Raw genomic sequence first — 24052 nt, 5'->3', positions numbered from 1 at the left:
CTTTATTATATTTGCTCGGCCTATCCAAGAGCACTTAATATTTTTCCAATTATTTAAGTCTGACTTTATTTGTGTGAAAACTTTTTTGTAATTTTGCTCATATAATTCCTGACTTTCCTTTGGTAGGTAGATTCCCAAATATTTTATGCTATCAACAGTTATTTTGAATGGAATTTCTCTTTGTATCTCTTGCTCTTGGATTTTGTTGGTGGTGTATAAGAATGCTGAGGATTTATGGGGATTTATTTTGTATCCTGCTACTTTGCTAAAATTATGAATTATTTCTAATAGCTTTTTAGTAGAATCTCTGGGGTTTTCTAGGTATACCATCATATCATCTGCAAAGAGTGATAGTTTGGTTTCCTCATTGCCTACTCTAATTCCTTTAATCTCTTTCTCGACTCTTATTGCAGAGGCCAGTGTTTCTAATACAATATTGAATAATAATGGTGATAGTGGGCAACCTTGCTTCACTCCAGATCTTACCGGGAAAGGTTCCAGTTTTTCCCCATTGCATATGATGCTTACTGAAGGTTTAAAATATATGCTCCTAACTATTTTAAGGAAAAGTCCTTTTATTCCTATGCTCTCAAGTGTTTTTATTAGGAATGGCTGTTGGATTTTATCAAATGCTTTTTCTGCATCTATTGAAATGATCATATGGTTTTTGTTTGGTTGGTTGTTGATATAGTCAATTATGTTAATAGTTTTCCTAATATTGAACCAGCCCTGCATTCCTGGTATAAATCCTACTTGGTCATAGTGTATTATCCTGGGGATGATTTTCTGTAATCTTTTTGCTAATATTTTATTTAAGATTTTAGCATCAATATTCATTAGGGAGATTGGTCTATAATTTTCTTTCTCTGTTTTCAGCCTACCTGGTTTAGGTATCAGTACCATATCTGTGTCATAAAAGGAGTTTGGTAGGACTCCTTCAATCCCTACTTCTTCAAATAGTTTATTTAGCATTGGAGTTAATTGATCTTTAAATGTTTGATAGAATTCAGATGTAAATCCATCTGGTCCTGGGGTTTTTTTCTTAGGGAGTTGATTGATAGTTTGTTCTATTTCTTTTTCTGAGATAGGGAGACCTGAAAGAAAGCTGTAGGCACCATCCTCCCACCCTACAATTAAAGGTACTTACACTAATACCTCTTATTAAAAAAAATGAACAAGCAAAGAAGAAAGAACTCTACCATAGAAACTTATTATGAGAACAGGGAAAACTGGGGTTCATCTTCAGAGGAGGAAACTAAATCAAAAGCTTCTGCCCCAAAGAGTAATGTGAAATGGCTCCCTGCTATGAATTTATAGAAAAACTCAAAAAAGAATTTAAAAATCAAATGAGAGATATTGAGAAAAAAATTAAAAAAAATAAAAAATCATCTAAGAAAAACAAGATTATGAAAAAAAAAGTTCAGCTAGAAAAGGAGATACAGAGTCTTAAACTTGAAGATAATTCTTTGAAAATTAGAATTCAGAGGCTTTTGGAAGTGAAGCCAAGATGGTGGAGTAAAATCAGGAAGCTGCTTGAACTCTCCCAGTTTCCCTTAAAAACCACATGAAACCAAGCCTCTGAACAGTCTGACTGAATGAAACCACTTAGTAGCTTAAGATAGACTGAAAATATTTCAAGAAACATCATTCTCATTGGAGTGGAAAGGATATTCAGTCCACTCTAGGATACACTTTAGGATACACTTTAGGAAAGCTGGTGAGAGGATCTTAATTACAGCAAAACACCAACTAAGAACCTCAGTCCTGCCTCAGTAGAGGAACAAATCAGTGGGGCAGCTTCCAGTCCCAGTTCAGAAGGTAAACTGGGAAATCAGGCTATTTCCTGAAAAGAGCAGGCAAAGGTACCCTCGAAAGCACAAGGGGTCTCTGTTCTCAAAGCCAAGGATCAGAGCTGCACAGGAAGCTTGGGACAGAACCTCCTATACCTCAGGAACAGAGGTTGACTTTAAAGTAAAAAAAAAAGAGGAAATGCCAAAAGAAAAGGAAAGCAAATGAGCAAGAAATAGAAAAGAATCTTGACAATAGAAAGTTATTATGGTGACAGGGCAGACCAAAACACAACTCAGACAATGACAGAATGTCCACAGAAGAAATCTCAAAGAGGGATTATAAATTGGTCTCAAGTCCAAAGAGGCTTCTTGGAACTACTCATAAAAGACTTAAAAGGCAAATAAGAGAAGTAGAAGAAAAAATGAGATAGAAAAACAAGAGCTATGCATGAAAGAGTCAACAGCTTGGAAAAGGAAGAAAAAAAATTGTCTGAAGAAAACAACTCCTTAAATAGTAGAAGTAACAAAATGGAAAAAAAAAGAGATACAAAAACTAACTGAAGAAAATCATCCATTAAAAACTACAACAGGTTAAATGGAAGCTAATCACTTTGTGAGACAGCAAAAATCAATAAACAAATTTTTAAGTTTCATTCGTTTAAGAATGAAAAATGGAAGAAAATGTGAAATATCTCATTGGGAAAAAGAGCCTACCTGGAAAATAGATCCAGAAGAGAAAATTTTAAAATTATTAGCCTACCTGAAAACCACGACCAAAAAAGAACCTGGATAGCCTCTACAAGACATTATTAAGGAACACTGTCTCAATATTCTAGAAAATTAGGATTGGACAAGGGGAAGCCAGTAAAACTATGAAAGAACAAGGTATAACAAAACAAATTTTAAAGAAAGAAAAAATAGAACAGAATGTGAAATGTAAGAAAAATGATAGATCTGGAGAACAGATCAAGAAAATAAAATAAAAAATTAATTGGATTGCCTGAAAGTTGTGACCAAAAAAAAAAAATAACTTTGATACAATAATGTAGGAAATAATCCAAGAAAATTGTCCTGGTGTAATAGAACATGAGGGGAAAGTAATAATAGAAAAAATCCACAATTCACTCCCTCAACAAAATTCTTTGTGAAAAATACACAGGAATATTATTGCCAAATTTCAAAATCCCCAGTTCAAAGAGAAAATTTTGCAAGAGACAAGAAAAAAAAACCAATTCAAATACATTGGAGCTAGAAATATAGAAGACTTAACAGTAGCTACAATAAAAGGTCCTGGAATCATATTTACTAACAATCAAAAGAACTAGGCTTGTGGTCAAATATATCATTTCAAGCAAAGTTATCCATAATATTGAATGAGAAAAAAATGGACATTTAATGTAATTGCAGATTTTTCAGGACTTTCTTAACTTAAACTTGACAGAAAATTTAACTTTTACGAGCTAATATCAAAAATCAGTTTCAAGGAACACAATATGTTTTGTTTTGTTCTTAACATGGTAAATGTATACTATATATTTAGATTCTCATCATCAATAGGATAGAAAGATTGGCAGAGTTAAGGTAAAAATAGGAATTATATTATACAGATGAGGTGCAAAGGAAGAATAGATGCAGAGACATTAGAGGGGGAAGAAAGGCTCTTAGTTCTCAAAATCTATTCACATCAAGAATGGACTCAATTGGCAATAATACTACATGTATACCATGAAAAGAATAGCATCCTCCAAAATCTATAAAGAAAATAAGGGTGAGAAATGGGCAGATGGGGAAGTAAAGGGTGTGGAAAGAAGCAAGGTGGGGGGAAATGCACACATGGTGGGAGAGTAAGTAACAGCAAAGCATGTTAAAGAGCAGAATTAAAGCAAAATCAGCAAAGAAAAACAGAAAAGGAATACAAAACAAACTTTGCATGTCTGCTCATATCACTTTGTAAAAATTCTATATTTAAATGGATATCTCATTTCTCCTTCATTGAAGTATAAGTTCTTTGATGACAGAAACTATTTAGCTCTGTCTTTGTATGGCATTTTTAAAACTGGGCCTGTAATATCTATATTGGGAACTGTCACTTAAAATTTCCTCCACCAATGCAAGTGGGCACGAGCTACATAAATAGTTTTAGAGAATCATCTAGGTGTATTTAGAGGTCAAATATCTTGCTCAGAATCACATAGCAAATGATGTCAGAAGAAGGCAAGTCTTCCTGTTTCTGTAGAAAGTTCAATATTTACTTTGCCTTTCTGTCTCATTTAGTAAATAACAGTTGCTTAAAAGTGGTTGCTGAATGAATGATGAACAAACCTCTGATAGTAAAATGAAATAAAATGAGCAGGGATAAGACATGCAGAGAAATAGCTTTGAAATAATGATTTGGGAATTGTTCTAACATAAAACCCCCCAAAAAAAAGGATTTCCATTATGTTTTCTATTTGTTTTATGCTGGGAAGAGGCATTTCTCATCTGATAAAGTTTTAGAAACCTGCAAAATTTACTGATGTTTATGAGAGCTTTTCCTTTTGGAAACTTTTGAAAAGTGAAGTGTGCATATAAGAAAAACTGGATTGACTTAGTTATCATGTAAGCACAATAGTGAAGTATGATATATTTAATAAAGATTGCTAAGTGTGCTAAGAAAAGAGAATATTAATAAATCAGTACCAATTGTGCTTTTGGAAAGCAGCATTATATTCTCAGCAACAATCACAAACCCAGTTCTCTAAAATAGCAGCTTTATTACATTAAAAAAGCTGTAGGATTAACTTTTTTTTTCCTTATTGTTTTGATGATTTCCATTTTTCTGAAATAGACAGGGATGTAGGTTGTCCTATAAAAGGAAATTAGGGGACTTCCGGTTAAGATGGCGGAGAGGAGGCTCACAGTTGCATAAGCTCCGCGCTTTCTCTCACTATCCACTTCATTACAAGCCTCTGAATCAATGCTTGACTGAAAAAAAACCCACAAATAGTTACCAAGAGAAGCCATCCTTGAGATCCGCCAAGAAAGGTCTGTCTTTACTGGAGGGCTGGGGCGGTTTTAGATCGGGCGCAGGCGGCGGGCAGCGGCAGTGAGAGCACGGGAGCAGACTGGAGAGGGGGTGGGGAGTGATCGCAGCTGTCTCTGCGGGGAGAGCTTCGCTACAGGTTTGGAACCTGCAGCAAGTCAACAGCCCAGCAGAGAAGCTAAAAACACCGGGGCTGAAGAACACAACCGCAAACAGCTGGAGTCTCTCAGGACCTGGCCGCCCCCCCCTTCCCCCCCCTCAGTGACTCAGCACGCTTTGGGATCTCAGAGCGCCGGCGCAGCACAGTCCTGCTAGTGCCTCACTGCTGCCACCTGCAGTCTGTAGAGGAAGCTCGATAACACACCCAGCCCCCCCCCCAAAGAAAGACTCCAGTTTTTTCTGTTTTTCTTTGGTAGTTTGTCTCTGATTAATAGACAGAATGAGCAAGAAGCTGAAGAGGACTTTAACCCTAGACAGCTTCTACACAGATAGAGAGCAGACTCTAAATCCTGAGGAGACTAAAAACAGGCAGTCCCCAGGTGATTCCCCAAAGGAGGAGATCGTCTGTTCCTCAGCACAGATGAACCTCATAGAAGTGATTAAAAAGGCTCTCACAAGGGAGCTAGAAGAAAAATGGGGAAAGCAGAGTGAGGCTTGGCAAAAGGAGAAGGAAGCTTGGGAAAAGGAGAGGGAGGCTTGGCAAAAGAGCCTGGAGAAGTCAGTTAAAGAGAGAGTGGATAAAGAAGTAAAATCCTTGAAAAATAGGATTAGTGAACTGGAAAACAAAATTGGCGAAATGGAAAAAAATTCCACAGAACAAAAGAACTCAATTGGACAATTAGAGAAAGATTTTAAAAAAGTGAGTGAAGAGAATACTTCACTGAAAATCAGAATTGAACAAGTGGAATTGAATGACTCGAGGAGACAAGAAGAATCAGTCAAGCAAATCCAAAAAAATCAAACAATGGAGAAAAATGTGAAATACCTTCTGGGAAAGACAACAGACCTGGAAAACAGATCCAGGAGAGACAATCTGAGAATCATTGGACTCCCAGAAAAACATGATGAAAAAAAAGAGCCTGGACACTGTCTTCCAGGAAATTATCAAAGAGAACTGCCCAGAAGTCATAGGAACAGAGGAAAAAATAAACATTGAAAGGATTCATCGATCACCCACTGAAAGGGATCCTAAAATCAAAACACCAAGGAATATAGTGGCCAAATGCCAGAACCCTCAGATGAAAGAAAAAATATTGCAAGCGGCTAGAAAAACCCAATTCAAGTATCAAGGAGCCACAATAAGGATCACCCAGGATCTGGCAGCATCCACATTAAAAGATCGAAGGGCCTGGAATATGATATTCCGAAAGGCTAAGGAACTTGGTATGCAACCAAAAATAACTTACCCAGCGAGAATGAGCATCTTTTTCCAGGGAAGAAGATGGACATTCAACGAAGTAAGCGAATTTCATCTATTTCTGATGAAAAAACCAGAACTTAACAAAAAGTTTGATCTACAAATATAGAACTCAAGAGAAATCTAAAAAGGTAAAGATTAATCTTGGGAACTATATTTTGACTATATAGATGCATAAAGAATACATGTATACCTTGTTCTAGAAATTGATGTGGAAAGGACATTGTACCAGAAAAAGGGTAAAGTGGGGGTAGTACATCTCATGAAGAGGCATAGGAAACCTATTATATCTGAGAGAAAGAATGGAGGGGGATGAATATAGTGGGTATCTTACTGCCTTCAGAATTGGCTTTAAGTGAAAAATCTTAAGACATATTCAATCTATGGTGAAACTTCTCCCATCTCATTGAAAAGTGAGAAGGGAAAAGTGGAAAGGGAAGGAATAAGCTAAGCGGAAGGGAATACGGGAACTGGGAGGGAAAGGGGTAAGATAGGGGGAGGAACTCAAAGGCGGGGGGAGGGACACTAAAAAGGGAGGGCTGTGAGAAACAAGGGGTGCTCACAAGCTTAATAATTGGAAGGGGGGGAAAGGGGAAAGAAGGGAGGAAAGCATAAACCGGGGTTAACAAGATGGCAAGTAATACAGAATTGGTCATTCTAACCATAAATGTGAACGGGGTAAACTCCCCCATAAAGAGGAAGCGGTTAGCAGAATGGATTAAAAGCCAGAATCCTACAATATGTTGTTTACAGGAAACACACCTGAAGCGGGGAGATACATGCAGGTTAAAGGTAAAAGGTTGGAGCAAAATCTACTATGCTTCAGGTGAAGTCAAAAAAGCAGGGGTAGCCATCCTGATCTCAGATCAAGCTAAAGCAAAAATTGACCTAATTAAAAGAGATAAGGAAGGACACTATATCTTGCTAAAGGGTAGCATGGATAATGAAGCACTATCTATATTAAACATATATGCACCAAGTGGGGTAGCATCTAAATTCTTAAAAGAGAAACTAAGAGAGCTGCAAGAAGAAATAGACAGTAAAACTATAATAGTGGGAGATCTTAACCTTGCACTCTCAGAATTAGATAAATCAAACCAGAAAATAAATAAGAAAGAAGTCAAAGAGGTAAACAGAATACTAGAAAAGCTAGATATGATAGATCTCTGGAGAAAATGTAATGGAGACAGAAAGGAATACACTTTCTTTTCAGCAGTTCATGGAACCTATACAAAAATTGACCATATATTAGGACATAAAAACCTCAAACTCAAATGTAGTAAGGCAGAAATAGTAAATGCATCCTTTTCAGACCACGATGCAATGAAAATTACATTCAACAAAAAAGCAGGGGGAAGTAGACCAAAATATAATTGGAAACTAAATAATCTCATACTAAAGAATGATTGGGTAAAACAGCAAATCATAGACATAATTAATAACTTCACCCAAGAAAACGATAATAATGAGACATCATACCAAAATGTATGGGATGCAGCCAAAGCGGTAATAAGGGGAAATTTCATATCTCTAGAGGCCTATTTGTATAAAATAGAGAAAGAGAAGGTCAATGAATTGGGTTTGCAATTAAAAATGCTAGAAAAGGAACAAATTAAAAACCCCCAGTCAAACACTAAACTTGAAATTCTAAAAGTAAAAGGTGAGATCAATAAAATTGAAAGTAAAAAAACTATTGAATTGATTAATAAAACTAAGAGTTGGTTCTATGAAAAAACCAACAAAATAGACAAACCCTTAGTAAATCTGATTAAAAAAAGGAAAGAGGAAAATCAAATTGTTAGTCTTAAAAATGAAAAGGGAGAACTCACCACTAACGAAGAGGAAATTAGAGCAATAATTAGGAGTTACTTTGCCCAACTTTATGCCAATAAATTCGACAACTTAAATGAAATAGAAAAATACCTCCAAAAATACAGCTTGCCCAAACTAACAGAGGAAGAAGTAAATATCCTAAACAGTCCCATCTCAGAAAAAGAAATAGAACAAACTATCAATCAACTCCCTAAGAAAAAATCCCCAGGACCAGATGGATTTACATGTGAATTCTACCAAACATTTAAAGAACAATTAACTCCAATGTTATATAAACTATTTGAAAAAATAGGGATTGAAGGAGTCCTACCAAACTCCTTTTATGACACAGATATGGTACTGATACCTAAACCAGGTAGGCTGAAAACAGAGAAAGAAAATTATAGACCAATCTCCCTAATGAATATTGATGCTAAAATCTTAAATAAAATATTAGCAAAAAGATTACAGAAAATTGTCACCAGGATAATACACTATGACCAAGTAGGATTTATACCAGGAATGCAGGGCTGGTTCAATATTAGGAAAACTATTAGCATAATTGACTATATCAATAACCAAACAAACAAAAACCACATGATCATCTCAATAGATGCAGAAAAAGCATTTGATAAAATCCAACATCCATTCCTAATAAAAACACTTGAGAGCATAGGAATAAATGGACTTTTCCTTAAAATAGTCAGGAGCATATATTTAAAACCATCAGTAAGCATCATATGCAATGGGGAAAAACTGGAACCCTTCCCAGTAAGATCTGGAGTGAAGCAAGGTTGCCCACTATCACCATTATTATTTAATATCGTATTAGAAACACTAGCCTCGGCAATAAGAGTCGAGAAAGATATAAAAGGAATTAGAGTAGGCAATGAGGAAACCAAACTATCACTCTTTGCAGATGATATGATGGTATACCTAGAGAACCCCAGAGATTCTACCAAAAAGCTATTGGAAATAATTCATAATTTTAGCAAAGTAGCTGGCTACAAAATAAATCCCCATAAATCCTCAGCATTTTTATACATCACCAACAAAACCCAACAGCAAGAGATACAAAGAGAAATTCCATTCAGAATAACTGTTGATACCATAAAATATTTGGGAATCTATCTACCAAAGGAAAGTCAGGAATTATATGAGCAAAATTATAAAAAAGTCTCCACACAAATAAAGTCAGACTTAAATAATTGGAAAAATATTAAGTGCTCTTGGATTGGCCGAGCGAACATAATAAAGATGACAATACTCCCTAAACTAATCTATTTATTTAGTGCTATACCAATCAGACTTCCAAGAAAATATTTTATTGATCTAGAAAAAATAACAACAAAATTCATATGGAACAATAAAAAGTCGAGAATCTCAAGGGAACTAATGAAAAAAAAATCAAATGAAGGTGGCCTAGCTGTACCTGATCTAAAATTATATTATAAAGCAGCAGTCACCAAAACCATTTGGTATTGGCTAAGAAATAGATTAGTGGATCAGTGGAAAAGGCTAGGCTCACAAGACAGAATAGTCAATTATAGCAATCTAGTGTTTGACAAACCCAAAGCCCCTAACTTCTGGGAAAAGAATTCAATATTTGATAAAAACTGCTGGGATAATTGGAAATTAGTATGGCAGAAATTAGGCATGGACCCACACTTAACACCATATACCAAGATAAGATCAAAATGGGTCTATGACCTAGGCATAAAGAACGAGACTATAAATAAATTAGAGGAACATAGAATAGTTTATCTCTCAGACTTGTGGAGGAGAAAGAAATTTGTGACCAAAGATGAACTAGAGACCATTACTGATCACAGAATAGAAAATTTCGATTACATCAAATTAAAAAGCCTTTGTACAAATAAAACTAATGCAAACAAGATTAGAAGGGAAGCAACAAACTGGGAAAACATTTTCACAGTTAAAGGTTCTGATAAAGGCCTCATTTCCAAAATATATAGAGAACTGACTCAAATTTATAAGAAATCAAGCCATTCTCCAATTGATAAATGGTCAAAGGATATGAACAGACAATTTTCAGAGGATGAGATTGAAACTATTACCACTCATATGAAAGAGTATTCCAAATCATTATTGATCAGAGAAATGCAAATTAAGACAACTCTGAGATACCACTACACACCTGTCAGATTGGCTAAGATGACAGGAAAAAATAATGATGAATGTTGGAGGGGATGCGGGAAAACTGGGACACTAATGCATTGTTGGTGGAGTTGTGAACGAATCCAACCATTCTGGAGAGCAATCTGGAATTATGCCCAAAAAATTATCAAAATGTGCATATCCTTTGATCCAGCAGTGTTTCTATTGGGCTTATATCCCAAAGAAATACTAAAGAAGGGAAAGGGACCTGTATGTGCCAAAATGTTTGTAGCAGCCCTGTTTGTAGTGGCTAGAAATTGGAAAATGAATGGATGCCCATCAATTGGAGAATGGCTGGGTAAATTGTGGTATATGAATGTTATGGAATATTATTGTTCTGTAAGAAATGACCAGCAGGATGAATACAGAGAGGCTTGGAGAGACCTTCATGAACTGATGCTAAGTGAAATGAGCAGAACCAGGAGATCATTATACACTTCGACAACGATATTGTATGAGGACATATTTTGATGGAAGTGGATTTCTTTGACAAAGAGACCTGAGTTTCAATTGATAAATGACGGACAAAAGCAGCTACACCCAAAGAAAGAACACTGGGAAACGAATGTGAACTATCTGCATTTTTGTTTTTCTTCCCGGATTATTTATACTTTCTGAATCCAATTCTCCCTACGCAACAAGAGAACTGTTCGGTTCTGCAAACATATATTGTATCTAGGATATACTGCAACATATCCAACATATAAAGGACTGCTTGCCATCTAGGGGAGGGGGTGGAGGGAGGGAGGGGAAAAAAATCGGAACAGAAATGAGTGTCAATATAATGTAATTATTAAATAAAAAATTAAAAAAAAAAAAAAAAAAAAAAAGGAAATTAGAAGTGCATTGTATTCCAGTGACCTATTCCTTGCATTACAGAATAGCCCAAACATTTCCTGATGGTATGACATCAGATCTATAAAAGTCACTTTCTGTTGGTATGGATTCAGTTTCCAGAAGCAGCTAGATAGAGCACTGAATCAGGAATCAGGAAAACCAGAATTCAAATTCATATTCAACCACTTACTAACTGATCAAATAATTTAACCTGTGCCTCAATTTCCTTTTCTGTAAATTGGGTATAGTAATAACAGCCACCTCTCAGGGATTTTATAAAGAAGGTAATGTTTTAAAAAAAAACCTTTTCGTAAACCATACAGTGCCAGGTAAGTCTCATATTATTAGAGAAGTTTCAGGATAAGTATGTATTGAAGGCATGGCTTAAGACCAAGTCACCGGTACTCTAAATGGAACACCTTTTGCAATGTATCGCATTGCTTTCCATGCATGAATCTATTGCAATCCACTTCAGAGAATTGAGAACCTATGTGAGTGAGATCAAAGCTTCTTCAAAATCTTGGTGTCTGTTTTGAGTCTTGTAGTAGCTATGATGAGCAATATAGAAAAGATGTTTTATCTGTCTTAGAGCAGGCTAATTTGTATTGATTTGCTTTTCACAACAAATTCGGTTTTGTAATGCAGATCTCAGTTTGGAAAACCAAGTATCTGGCTTAGGTTCTAAAGATACGTTAATTACAGTAACAAAAATGACATTAGAGGGAGAAATGCATTCTGGATTTCTACTGATTGAAGATTGCTCAAAAATAAATTATAGTGACATTTAGTGCCAACATGCATTGGTAGATAGAGTGGGAAGCCCCTAACAACTTTCTTATTTTCCAATGAAATCACAAGTTCTTATCCTTTTCCTATCTACCTATAGGACATAGTTAAGTCGTACAGTTAGGTAAAATATTGCCTTTAATGTTATACTTGTTACAATTGCAATTAATAGCTGAAATTGACAGAATGCTTTAAAGTTTTTGAAGAAGAATTCACAATAGAAAAACACTGAAGTCAATGGACCTGGGTTCAAATCCCATTGAGCCTCAATTTAAAAAAATTTAAAAAAGAATAAAACAGAATTCAATATCAAGGTTCTAGTATTAGAAAAAAGGAAGGTATCTCAGAGTCTATTTAATCTAGTCTAAACCTCTCATTTAATAGAGGATGAAATACGGGTCAAGAGAGGTCAATGGTTTGTCTAGGTCAAACAAATAGTAAATTTCAAAGATTGTATTTAGAGCACAGTTCCTCTGACTCCAGATCCAGTATTTTCCCCATGATTTCTGTGGTTTCCTAACCTGTGAAATGCGGGAATTGAACTAACTAGTCTGTGAGGCCCCTTCTAGTTCAAACCTTTTAACTCTGTCAAGCACTTTGTAAACTATATCATTTGACTATTCTTGAACTCTTCATGTAATGCCTACTTTAATATTTAAAAATTTCAAAGACTCATAGTTTGACTAGGGTGGGTCCTTCCTTCACCAAAGCAAATCCTAAGATCTTTGAAAATATATACTCTTTGAAAGTTGTCATACTCCCTAAACTGCATTACTCTATGTCTAATTGAGACTAAACCTTAGACAAAGGACAAAAAAATATTATTGGATCTAAACTTGAAGTATTTCCAGATCAGTTAGACTTCTCAGAGCTTGTGTCCCAAGTCACACACTAGAAAACCCAGGATCACTTCCAAGATATAAAGTACCAAAGGATGAGGACGCTGGATGGCACAGTGGATAGAGTTCCAATCCTGAAATTAAGAGGACCTGAGTTCAAATCTTACATCAGACATTTAACACTTCCTAGCTATATGACCCTGGGCAAGTTACTTGAACCCAACTGCCTCAGCAAAAAAAAAAAAAAAAAAAAAAAGTACCAAAGGACAGTTTTAATAGAAAGCAGACTTAACAAAACTCAATAAATAAAGAAAGCATAATGAAATAGTTACCTCAAGTCTGATTGCCATAATTGGCACTACTGTGTTGTTTCTCTGTTGTCCTTCTTTTCTTTTCATTTGAATTCTCATTTTCCTTTGTTTCCTTTCTTTCTTTCTTTCTCTTTGTTTGTTTGTTTCTTTCTTTCCTTTCTCTCTCTTTTTCTTTTCTTTTTTTTCTGAACAGAGACTCTTCTGATACAGTGCTCTGTAATTCAAAATTTCAAGTATTTCTTATGTGGTCCAAACCACAAAGCCAGTGCTGTAGAAGAAGCTCATAGCCACTCATCTTTTTTTTTTTTCCTCCTTTTTTTTGAAACAGCTTCGTTGGAAAAACTCATTGAATGAAATGGTCATATAGAAATAATCTTAGAGAACCTACACAATTCATATCATACTTTTTTAATGTTAAATTTTCTTTCTTTCTTTTTTTGCTGAGGCAATTGAGATTAAGTGACTTGCCCAAGGTCACACACAGTTAGGAAGTGTTAAATGTCTGAGGACGGATTTAAACTTAGATCTTCCTGATTTCAGGGCTGGTGCTCTATCCACTGCATCACTTAGCTGCCCCTCATGTTAAATTTTCAATTAGGGACAAATCTTCTATCTGTTAATGTCAAGTGTATTGCAATACATTTGGATTTGGTAACATAGTCAGTATTCACATGCATCAACTTTTTTTTCTTGTAAAAAAAATAAAGTTGTTATTACTTCATTTTAAACATTCATTTCAAAAAAGATTTTTGAGTCCCGAATTCTCTTCTGCTTGTTCCTGCCCTATCCATTGAGTAGTAGAAAAATATGATATTAATTAGGTATGCAAAATCATGACAAACATTTTCATATTCACCATATGGGGGGGACAAGAAAAATAAAGTGAAAAAATATGCTTTACATGAAGACTGTGAGTTCCCTTTGGAGGTAAGTAGCATTTTTAAACATAGATCATTTAGTATTGTCTTAGATCATTGCATTGCTCAGAATAGCCAAGTCATTCATATTTGAAAATCATTGCTGATACTGTGTATAATGTTCTCCTGGTTTTGCTTACCTCACTTTGTATCAAATTAAATAATTTCCAATTCTTTGGCACTACAAAAAGAGATATTAGAAATATTTCTCATTACAAATATCCCTTTTCATTGACTTAATAGTGGCATTGTTGAGTCAAAGAGTATGCACAATTTTATAGCCTTTGAGGTTCCAAATTCTTGTCCAGAACGGTTGGACCAGTTCACACTTCCACCATTAATGTACCTATATTTCTATATTCCTTCCAACATTTCTCATTTTTTTTCTTTTCTGTCATATGAGCCAACCTGGTAGATATGAAATATTATTTCAAAGCTGTGTTAATTCACATTTATCTAATCAGTAGCAATTTAGACATTTTATCATGTAACTATTATTGCTTTGATTTCTTGTTCTGAAATCTACCTGTTCGTATCTATAGACTATTTATAATTTGAGGCATGACTTGTATTTTTAAAATTATGACTCAGTCTCCTCTACATTTGAGAAATGAAGCCTTTATTAGAGAAACTTTGATATAAAGTAACAAAATTTTTATATAAAATTTTTATGTTAAAAATTTACCCCACTTTTCTTCTTTCTAATCTTGACTATGATGGTTTTGTTTGTGAAAAGTATTTTAAATTTAATATTCATTAACTTTAATTCCAACAATCCTTTATATATCTTGTTTAGTCATAAGTTATTTCTTTATCCATAAATCTGACAGGTAAAATTTTCCATGCTCTCCTAATTTGCTTATGATATCATTCTTCATGTCTAAATCATGACTTCATTTTGACCTTGTCTTGGTAAATGGTGTGAGATTTTTTTGATCCATCCAAATTTCTGCCAAACTGCTTTCCGATATTCTCAGTAATTTTTGTCAAATGATGAATTCTTACCACCAAAACTCATATCTTTGGGTATATTAAACACTAGATACTGTGGTCAGTACTTATTTATTGTGGTCAGTACATAATCTATTCAATTGATCCACTACTGTATTTCTTAGCCAACCAGTAAAGGATTGTTTTCACAATTACCACTTTATAATAAAATTTGAAATCTAGTAGCTGCTTTCTTTTACATTTTCTTCCTTGATATTCTTGACCATTTGTTTTTCCAGATGAATTTTTAAATTATGTTTCCTAGCTCCACAAAATAATCTCTTGGTTGTTTGAATGGCATTGTGCTGAATAAATAAATTAGTTTCAATAAAATTGTCATTTTTATTATATTGGCTTGATCCATGAATGAGGAATTAATATTTCTCCAGTTATTTAGATCTCTCTTTATTTGTGTGAAAATTATTTTGTTATTATGTCTGTATAATTCCTGGGTACATCTTAGCATATAGACTCCAAAAGAATTGTATATTGTTTGCAATCATTTTAAATGGAATTTCTCTTTTTATCCCTCCCTGCTGGACTTTCTGATATTATATAGAAATTCTGGTAATTCTGTTTTATGTTATAATGACATTTTACATCCTGTAGCTTTGTTAAGTTATTAAATTTTAAGCTAATTTTAGTTGTTTCTTAAAAATTTTCTATGTATACCATCATATTGACTACTAAATTATAGTTTTCTTTCCTCATTGCCTATTTTTATTCCTCTAATTTCTTTTTTTAATATTAATGCTAAAGCTAGTATTTCTAGTTCATTATTCTATTCTATTCATTATTATATTATTCTATACTATTTTTAGTGTCATTATTCCAGTTGAATAATGATAATGGTGATAACTTTGTTTCACTCTTCATTTTACATGTAAGTTCCTAACTTATTCCCATTATGAATAATGCTTGCTAATTTTTTTAGATAAATATTATTTATCATTTTAAGGAAAGCTCTATTTATTCTTAGGTTTCCTGATATTCTTAATAGGAATGAGTGTTACATCTCTGCAAAAGTTTTTCTGCATCTATTTAGATAATCATGTAGTTTTTATTGTATGTGCTATTGATATGATCAATTATGTGGAAAGTTTTCCTGCTATTGAATCAGCTGCATTTCTGGTATAAATCCAACCTAGTCATGGCATATAATCTTTGTGAAATTTTGCTATGATCTCCTTACTAGTACTGTATTTAAATTCGTCAACATCCATTAGGAAAATTGACTTATAGTTTTTTTTTCTGTTTGTGTTCTTCCTACTTTAGCTATTAGAACCATAGTTGTGCCATAAAATTTTGTTAGGACTTTTCTTTGCCTATTTTTTTTCAAATAGTACATATAGGAGGATAATTAATTTTTTCTTTATATGTTCAGTAGAATTCACCTGTAAATCTATCTGGTCCTGAGGATTTTTTCTTGGGGAACTTATTAATGAATTGTTTAACTTCTTTTTTTCTTTCTATTTCCCATTTTGTCAAACTGGATAATATATATTTTATAAATATCATTAATTTCATTTAGTTGTCCAATTCATTGCCATACAATTGAGAAAAAATAGCTCCTAATAATTCCTTTACTTTTCTCTATAATGGTAGTAAAGTATCTCTTTTTATTTTTAATATTGGTAATTTTACTTTCTTTTTTGATTATATCAACTGATAGTATGTGTATTTCATTGGACTTTCCATAAAACCAGTTCCTGGTTTTATTTATTAATTCATTTTTTTCATTTTTGATTTATTAAACTCTTTATTTTCATTTTTGTATTTAATTGGAGATTTTTAATTGTTGTTTTTTAAGTTCTGTTTTTTGGTTGCATGCCACATTCATTGATTGTTCTTTCTCTATTTTATTGATGTAAGCATTTAGAAATATAAAATTCCCCCTAAGTGTTACTTTCAAATTTTGGCATGTTGTCATTGTTAAACAAAATTATCTATTGTGTCTATAACTTGTTCCATGACCCGTTAGTATCAAATTATTTAATTTCCAATTAACTTTTAATTTATATCCCCATGGCTTTTTATTAAATATAATCTTTAATTAAGTTCTAAAAAGGATGAATTTGATATTTCTGCTGTTCATCAATTATTACATTTGTTATGCCTTTGTGCCCTAATATGTGGTTGGTTTTTGTGAAGATGCCATGTATACCTGGGGAAAAAAGTATATTCATTTCTATGCCTGTCCTGTTTTCTTCAGAGATCCATCTTATCTAATTTTTCTATAATTCTATTCCTTTCGTTATCTTTCCTCTTATTTATGCTATGGCTAGATTTTATCTAGTTCTGAGAGGGAAAAAATGCAGTCTCCCAATAATAATAGTTTTATTGTCTATTTCTTCTTTAACTCACTTAACTTTTCCTTTAAATATTTTGATATTATGCCATTTTGTCCACATATGCTTAGTATTTATATAACTTCATTATCTATGGTATCTTTTAGCAAATAATTTTCTCACTTATCTCTGTTATTATTATTTCAGTTATGTTCAAGGCTTGCTAATGGGACACCACAAGTGTCAAGCTCTATGCTGCCCCTCAACTTAATGTTATAGGCCTCTTCTTCTTAATTCTTAAGTTGTCTTAGTTTGGAAAAAATGTCTTATTTTGACATTTTGTCAGCTCTGCATCTCCAAAATTCTTCTTGAAGAATTATTTTAAAGTTGTTTGGAGTTGAATATTGGGATAATTCAGCTGAATTTCCACCTATACCCTGCTATATTGGACCTGCCCCCACTATATATACTCTTCATAAATTTACTTTTTAAATAAATTTAATTGATATCTTTTGTTTTTATATTAGTCATTTTCAGATATATGGACCCCTGGTCTGACTTGAGCCTTCCCATATAACAGAGAAAACTGTTAAGCCCAAATATGCTGGGCAATGATCTCATCTGCAAGGTATATGACCCTTTAGCCTAGTAATCCTTCCCAGAGTAGAAAAGTACATTGCATTATCTGTTCCCTGGGACCATTCTAATTTTTCATTTCTTAGAGTTTTGCTTTCTTGTAGAGATTTTTTAATTTACATTCTTGCTATTATTTATAGAGTTCTTCTGTTTCTGTTCATTTCACTGGATTCAGATCTTTCATATAGATCTTCCCATGTTTCTCAGAATTCCTTGTATTTTTTTTCTTTATTGTAGAATAATATACATTTTATGCCATAATTTATTCAATCTAATTGATGAGTATCCATTTCCCCCCAATTCTTTGTATCTGTAAAAAAAACATTTTAATATTAGAAGGCATGTTCTTCACAACACAATAAGATATTTAGATTAATTATTAATGCTCCCATTTTGTGGAGTGAGACGACATGCCTTAGATATGTGATTTGATCTGCTTAATATCAACACAGCTAGTCAGTAGTAAAACCAGGGTTCCAATCTAGCTCCTGATTCCGAAGCTGGTGCTCTGACATTATCCTATGTTAATAAAGAATCTCTAGAATCTCTAGAATGCAATTCTCATGTTGTTCCTATTTCAACATTATACCTAAAATTTTCCTTTTCCTAAACAACTCCAAATTTGTCTTTTTTGCTCACCTTGTCTCTTATAAATTCACATTCCCTTGATTTAGCTACTATATGGTATTTCCTATGGAAAATCAGGAAAGGATATAGGAGAGGACACAGAAGAGGAGGATGGAACATAATAAATGGTCTACTTTGAAAATTCACATGAATTGATGCTATCATATGCTTTCCTTCTAGAGACTAGAAAGGGATACCATTACTTGTGTGGGGAAGACTATCATTTAACTGTAATTAGGCCTTCCCTAATGCTGCTTTCTGTTTTCTAAGGTGTATAGATGAGATATAAGCGAAAAATATGCTAATTTCTATGGTTTTCACTTTTATAATTTGAATTATTATTTCTCTGTTCTTTCTCCCACATTGGAACATCATTGAAGGTTTTCCTTTTCATTACATGCATCTTAAAGGCTTTGTTTCCTAATTAAAGAAATATTCAATTTAATTCAGGTATATAAAGAAAGTGTATGTTAAGATAAAACAAATGTTTGGGTGGTGATTTTTTTTCTCTTAAATTATCTAGAAAACTGACTTGATTTTCCACTTTCTTTTATATACAGGATAATAAATACCACAATCTTAAAGGAATGAAAATTATAGGTCACCAAAAGGACAATGGAGACAGGCATTATGGGTATAAATAGGTTTTGCATTTTGTCAGTGAAAAATTGTGGGGAGAAAAAATGCATTACTGAATAAGGAGATCCTAGTGATGGAGTATTTTAATTTAATCTTTTCTAACAAGTACTTTTTAGTGACTACTATTTGAAAAACACATTAGTAAATATTGAGGAGACAAAATAAAATACAAAGCAGAGACAGGTGGTTTTTGCATAGTAGATAAAAAATTGATTCTGAGAGGATAAAGAGGGATTGATAAAGGATAAAGAGTTAGAACTTATTTATCCTTTGAATCTTTGATCTGTGTGACCTCAGGAAAATCATTTCCACTCTCTAGGCCTTGGTTTCTTCATATGTAAAATGAGAGGATTAGTGTGAATATCCAGCTCTCAAACTATGATCATAGTCTCCCTGCCCTACTGGGAAATACTACAAACAAACAGATACATAAATTTAAAATTATTTGAAGGAAGACAATGCTGACAGCTGGTTGGGTGAATCAAGAAGGCTTCCTTCAAGAAGAAAGTAGCACATGAGCTGTGACTTAAAGGAAGCTAGAGCTGTAAAGAGAGGTGAGGGGATGATATGCTCAAGGTATGATGGAACCTGTCTGTACCAGTTAGAAGATGGAAGGCCAAATTATGGGAAATAGACAAAAAGTCTGGCTAAATCATGGAAAAAAGTAAAGAGAAGTAAGGTAAAATGAGTCTGGTAGTTAGAATTTTAAAATGTTAAGCTTAGGAGTATTATTTTATCCTAAAGCTATCCAGGACTCAATAAAAGTTATTGAGCCAAATAATGATATGGTCAGTTCAGGGAAACTATTTTGGCAGCTGTTGGAAGGATAACTAGAAACAGGAATGTCTGGAAGAAGGTAGCTTAGTTAGCAGGCTATAACAGTAGTTCAGAGAAGAGATATTGAGAATTAGCACTGAGACATTATCAACGTAAAAGAAGATATTTGTGAATAACGTTATGGAAGCAGATTTAACAAGATTTGGCACCTGAGGCAAGAAGCCTGAGGGATAACAGGAGGATAATACCTGTGCTGCACTGGTAACCAAATAATGACAAGGGAAGTAACAAAATATCCCCAGTCCTCTGTGGGAAAGGTAGGAGAACACAAACATGACTAGGATAGCATTGGTGTATGAGTTGTGTGATCATTGTTGCAAGTAATAGCCATGCTGAAAGATTTACAGGTGCAATGGAATGACAAATAGTAATACTTTTAATGAGAATTAAGAAAGGATTGCTGTTGTTCCATCACTGTATCTTTTCACAGATTATCCCCATATCTGAACTGCTGCTTTATTTACTTCTGCTGTTATTTATCTTCAAGACCCAGTATTAGAACCATTCCCTACATTTCTTGATTCTCCAATCCATTAGTGCTTCCACAATATATTACCTAAATTCTGATAACCATTTTAAAGCTTTTGCTTGACATAAAGCATTATGTCTATGGAACAGAAATAAATTAACTTTAAGGATTGAGAATGTTCATTTTAAATATATCCAGGGAAACGGCAACAGTAAAGATTCTATTTAATGGAATTTTCATTTTCAACCTATTATATAGCAGCTACTAGGAAATGGAAATAAATTATACTCTTTTCAGGGTGTAAAACCAGATCTTATATTCATAATAGAGGAACACAGATTAAGATCATTTTGCCTATGGCTTTTAGCATGCTAGATAGGGTTTCACTAAGATTGAATTCAGCTGGTCTTAAAGAAAATGTCACCTAGAATACAAATGGAATTAGTGTAGAATGTTCATGTCCTTTGATTTTCTGAATTGTGTGCTATTTGGTCAAAGATTGATGATAAATTTAAGTCCTATTCTTTTGATTTTTGCCTAATCCTTTTTAGAAAATTAAAACTTCTCTTCTCCCTACTTTCATCCTTCTCTCCCTCCTTTCCCTCTTCTCTCTCTTCTTCTGTGTTTAATAATAGTACTTCTAAGGGGTTAAGTGGATGGATTCCTACAGGAGGCCAGTAGCCTTCTAATACTAGGGCTGGAGAAAGACTTGAGTGTTAAAAAGCTCAGAAGAAGCCTACAAAAAAGATGACTTCTGATGTGATGAAAAGAATTATGCTGTAACGTAGGCCTTTTTGGACTACGGGGGTGTGGTGGCCTTGGAATGTTCCTTCTCATACAATGTCTCGTCATCATTGGAACATTGTTAGAAGTATTGATGTCACTCCTATAAAGATAAGTAGTGTAGAATGGAAGTGGAATCATATAATTATTCCTGAGGTGAGAAGGAGTGCTGAGAGGGATCTTGTGAGTGGTCATGGGCTGGGGTTTACTATGTGGTAAGCATGAGTTTGGTGGGTCATTAGGTTTCATCATATAGTTAGGAGATGATTACATGATTAAGAATTATCATGTAAGTACAGGCTTACTAGTAGGGTAAAAACATAGGCCAAATCATAGCTATGGACAGTTCTAGAATTGTGAGAAGGAAAAGGATAATGAATGTGATTGACGACAGTACGATGTTAATGCATATGAGTGCAGGATCCTTCCTGCCTTCCCTTTCTTGTTTCCTTCTTTCCTCCATCCTGTCTTCCTCTCTCGCTTCCTTCTTCTTTCTTCCATTTTTTCCTTTGTCCTTTTCCCTCTCTTCATTCTTTCTTTCTTTCCTTCTTTCTTTTTTTCCTCCTATAATTCTTTCCTCCTTCTCTACCTTCTTCCCTCCCTTCCTTTGGGGTAGGAGTGGGGAATGTTGATCATTTTTTATCAGCTCTAAATGAGTTATTACTAATAGTACTAACTCACCATGCTTGGCAGCAATAATTCAATCTTTCTAATTGAATTTCAGGTTATTTCTTCTTCCTCTTTCCTTATTTGGCCCTTGCAAACAAAGGACTAGTACATAGTGTTCTCTGAAAATCGTTTTTTGTTGTTGTTGATTTATCAAAAATATTTCCTGATACAGATACTGCTTCCTTAGCAGCTTCAATTGAAGATTTAAAATCAAACAAGGTAAAGATAGTTGAGCTATTAAACCAGCAAGCTAAAAAAGTTGCTATTTTTCATTTGAATGTAGATAGATATGTTTGTATCTCTGTGAGAATGTTTGAATATTTGATGACCATCAGTATCATAGTATAAATTTAGTTACATTTTTAAAAATTCCCAAGCCCCCAAGTGAATTATTTATTACGGGGATTTTGACTCAGTGTCAGAGATCACAAAATCCTTATAATAAACCAAGAATTCACTGATTTGGAGCAAAAAGAGACATGAGCCCATTAATTTCAATCTTGTCATTGAAAAGACCAATAGAAAATCAAGGAACAGAGAGATTAAATGATTTGCTCAGAGGTACACAGTTAAAAGTATCTAAGGTAGAATTTAAACTTCAACTTCCCTGAATCATAATTCCAATGCTAACCATGATACTATGTTGCCTTCCCAATGAGAGTTCATCTAGTCCAACTGCTATTGTAACAGGAATTTGTTCTACAATTATTCTGACAAATGGTCACCTGTCCTAAACTTAAAGATACTTAGGGATCTCCCTTCAAAATAGTGTCTTCTCTATCAGAGTACCCATTGTTCCCCTATATATCTTGTTTGCACAGTTATTTGCATATTGTCTTACTGAGCTTCTTGAGAGATGGGACTTTTTTCCCTTTTTCTTCTTTTCCTAACAATGTAATGCCTGACATGTACTTAATAAGTGTTTATTGATTGATTTATGAGAAATTCAGAATTTTATAAAGCATTACACTTCTTGGTCCATCCAGGTGGTTCAGTGCATTAAGTGCTGAGCCTGGAGTCAGAAAGGTTTATCTTCCTGAATTGAAATCTGTTTTTATACACTCATTAGCCATATGACCCTGGCCATAATTTTATCTTGTTTGCCTCAGTCTACTAATACTGTCAAGAAAACTCCACATAGGATCACATCAGGTATTTCTGGAAAAAACAGATTCCTTTTTATTAAAGCCAATTTCCAAATTGTATACTATTTGGCCAAAGATTGACTTCCTTTGATTTTGCCTACTTCCTTTTGAAAATTAAAACTTCCTCATCTCCCTCCTTTTCTCCCTTCTCTTCTTCTTTCCTCCTTACTTCCTTCCCTTTCTTTCTTCCTTCTTTCCTCAATCCTTTCTTCCTCTCTCCCTTTTTCTTTCCTTCCTTTTTCCTTTCCCCTCTCTCCATCCATTTATTTCTTCTTTCTTATTCTCCTCCTTCAATGCCTCTTTCCTTCTGCCCTCCCTTCTTCCTTTGTCTCTGAAACATTTATCTATTTTTATTTTTTTCTTTCTTTTGGGAACTAGGAGGATGAGTCTAATTTCTTTACCCTTTGACTGCCCATGCTTCCAATGCTTTGGAAATGGTCTAAAGTAATGGAGGAGAAGTAACTTATTGTTTGGAAAGACTTGATGCTGGAGTTAAAGTGTTTGTTAATATTAGACAAATGTCGTTTTTTTAATATTTAGCTTCTGAAGATTGAAGTTGGTTGCATATATGGGTAGTTGAGTACAGAGATCTTTCTACTTAATGTTAAGTACTGACAGACTATTGTTGAAATTCTAATCAAATTCTCATTTATTTTTTATTGACCTAGACTTATTGGCACAGTGTAAATGTTCTATATTATATCTTTCTGTACAGACTGGGGAATTGACCAGGTTTTCTATTTAATCAAATGAAATGCTATTAAGGGAGAGAGAGAAAATAACAGTAAGAAATCAGGATTATGCTAGGATGGAACAGCTGGAGTGAAATTATCTAATACCTATGGAAAGTAACAGCTTGCTATACAGAACTCATTTTCAACACTTCTGAATGAAGATGAGTCCCAGGCATCTTGGTATTTAATGCTTGCCATATGCCAAATCAAAACTAAGGTTCTTGGGAGTATCCGCAATCCCTTTGAGAAAATTTTGCAATTTAGTCATATTTCCCATATCTTCAATGCAAAACTGAAAGCATATTTAAAATAGAGGAAACCATTGC

General features: G+C 33.9%; 1 protein-coding gene across 1 annotated transcript in view; it reads left to right on the top strand.

The window, feature by feature from the left end:
• Positions 1 to 24052, top strand: part of ANGPT1 (angiopoietin 1) — a 336235-nt gene that overhangs the window by 29234 nt on the left and 282949 nt on the right. The window lies entirely within an intron of this gene.

The sequence above is a fragment of the Antechinus flavipes genome, chromosome 1, assembly GCF_016432865.1.
Source record: "Antechinus flavipes isolate AdamAnt ecotype Samford, QLD, Australia chromosome 1, AdamAnt_v2, whole genome shotgun sequence".
In the NCBI taxonomy this organism is placed as follows: Eukaryota; Metazoa; Chordata; class Mammalia; order Dasyuromorphia; family Dasyuridae; genus Antechinus; species Antechinus flavipes.
Note: the sequence above shows the minus strand (reverse complement) of the source record. Positions and strands in the feature narration are given on the sequence as shown.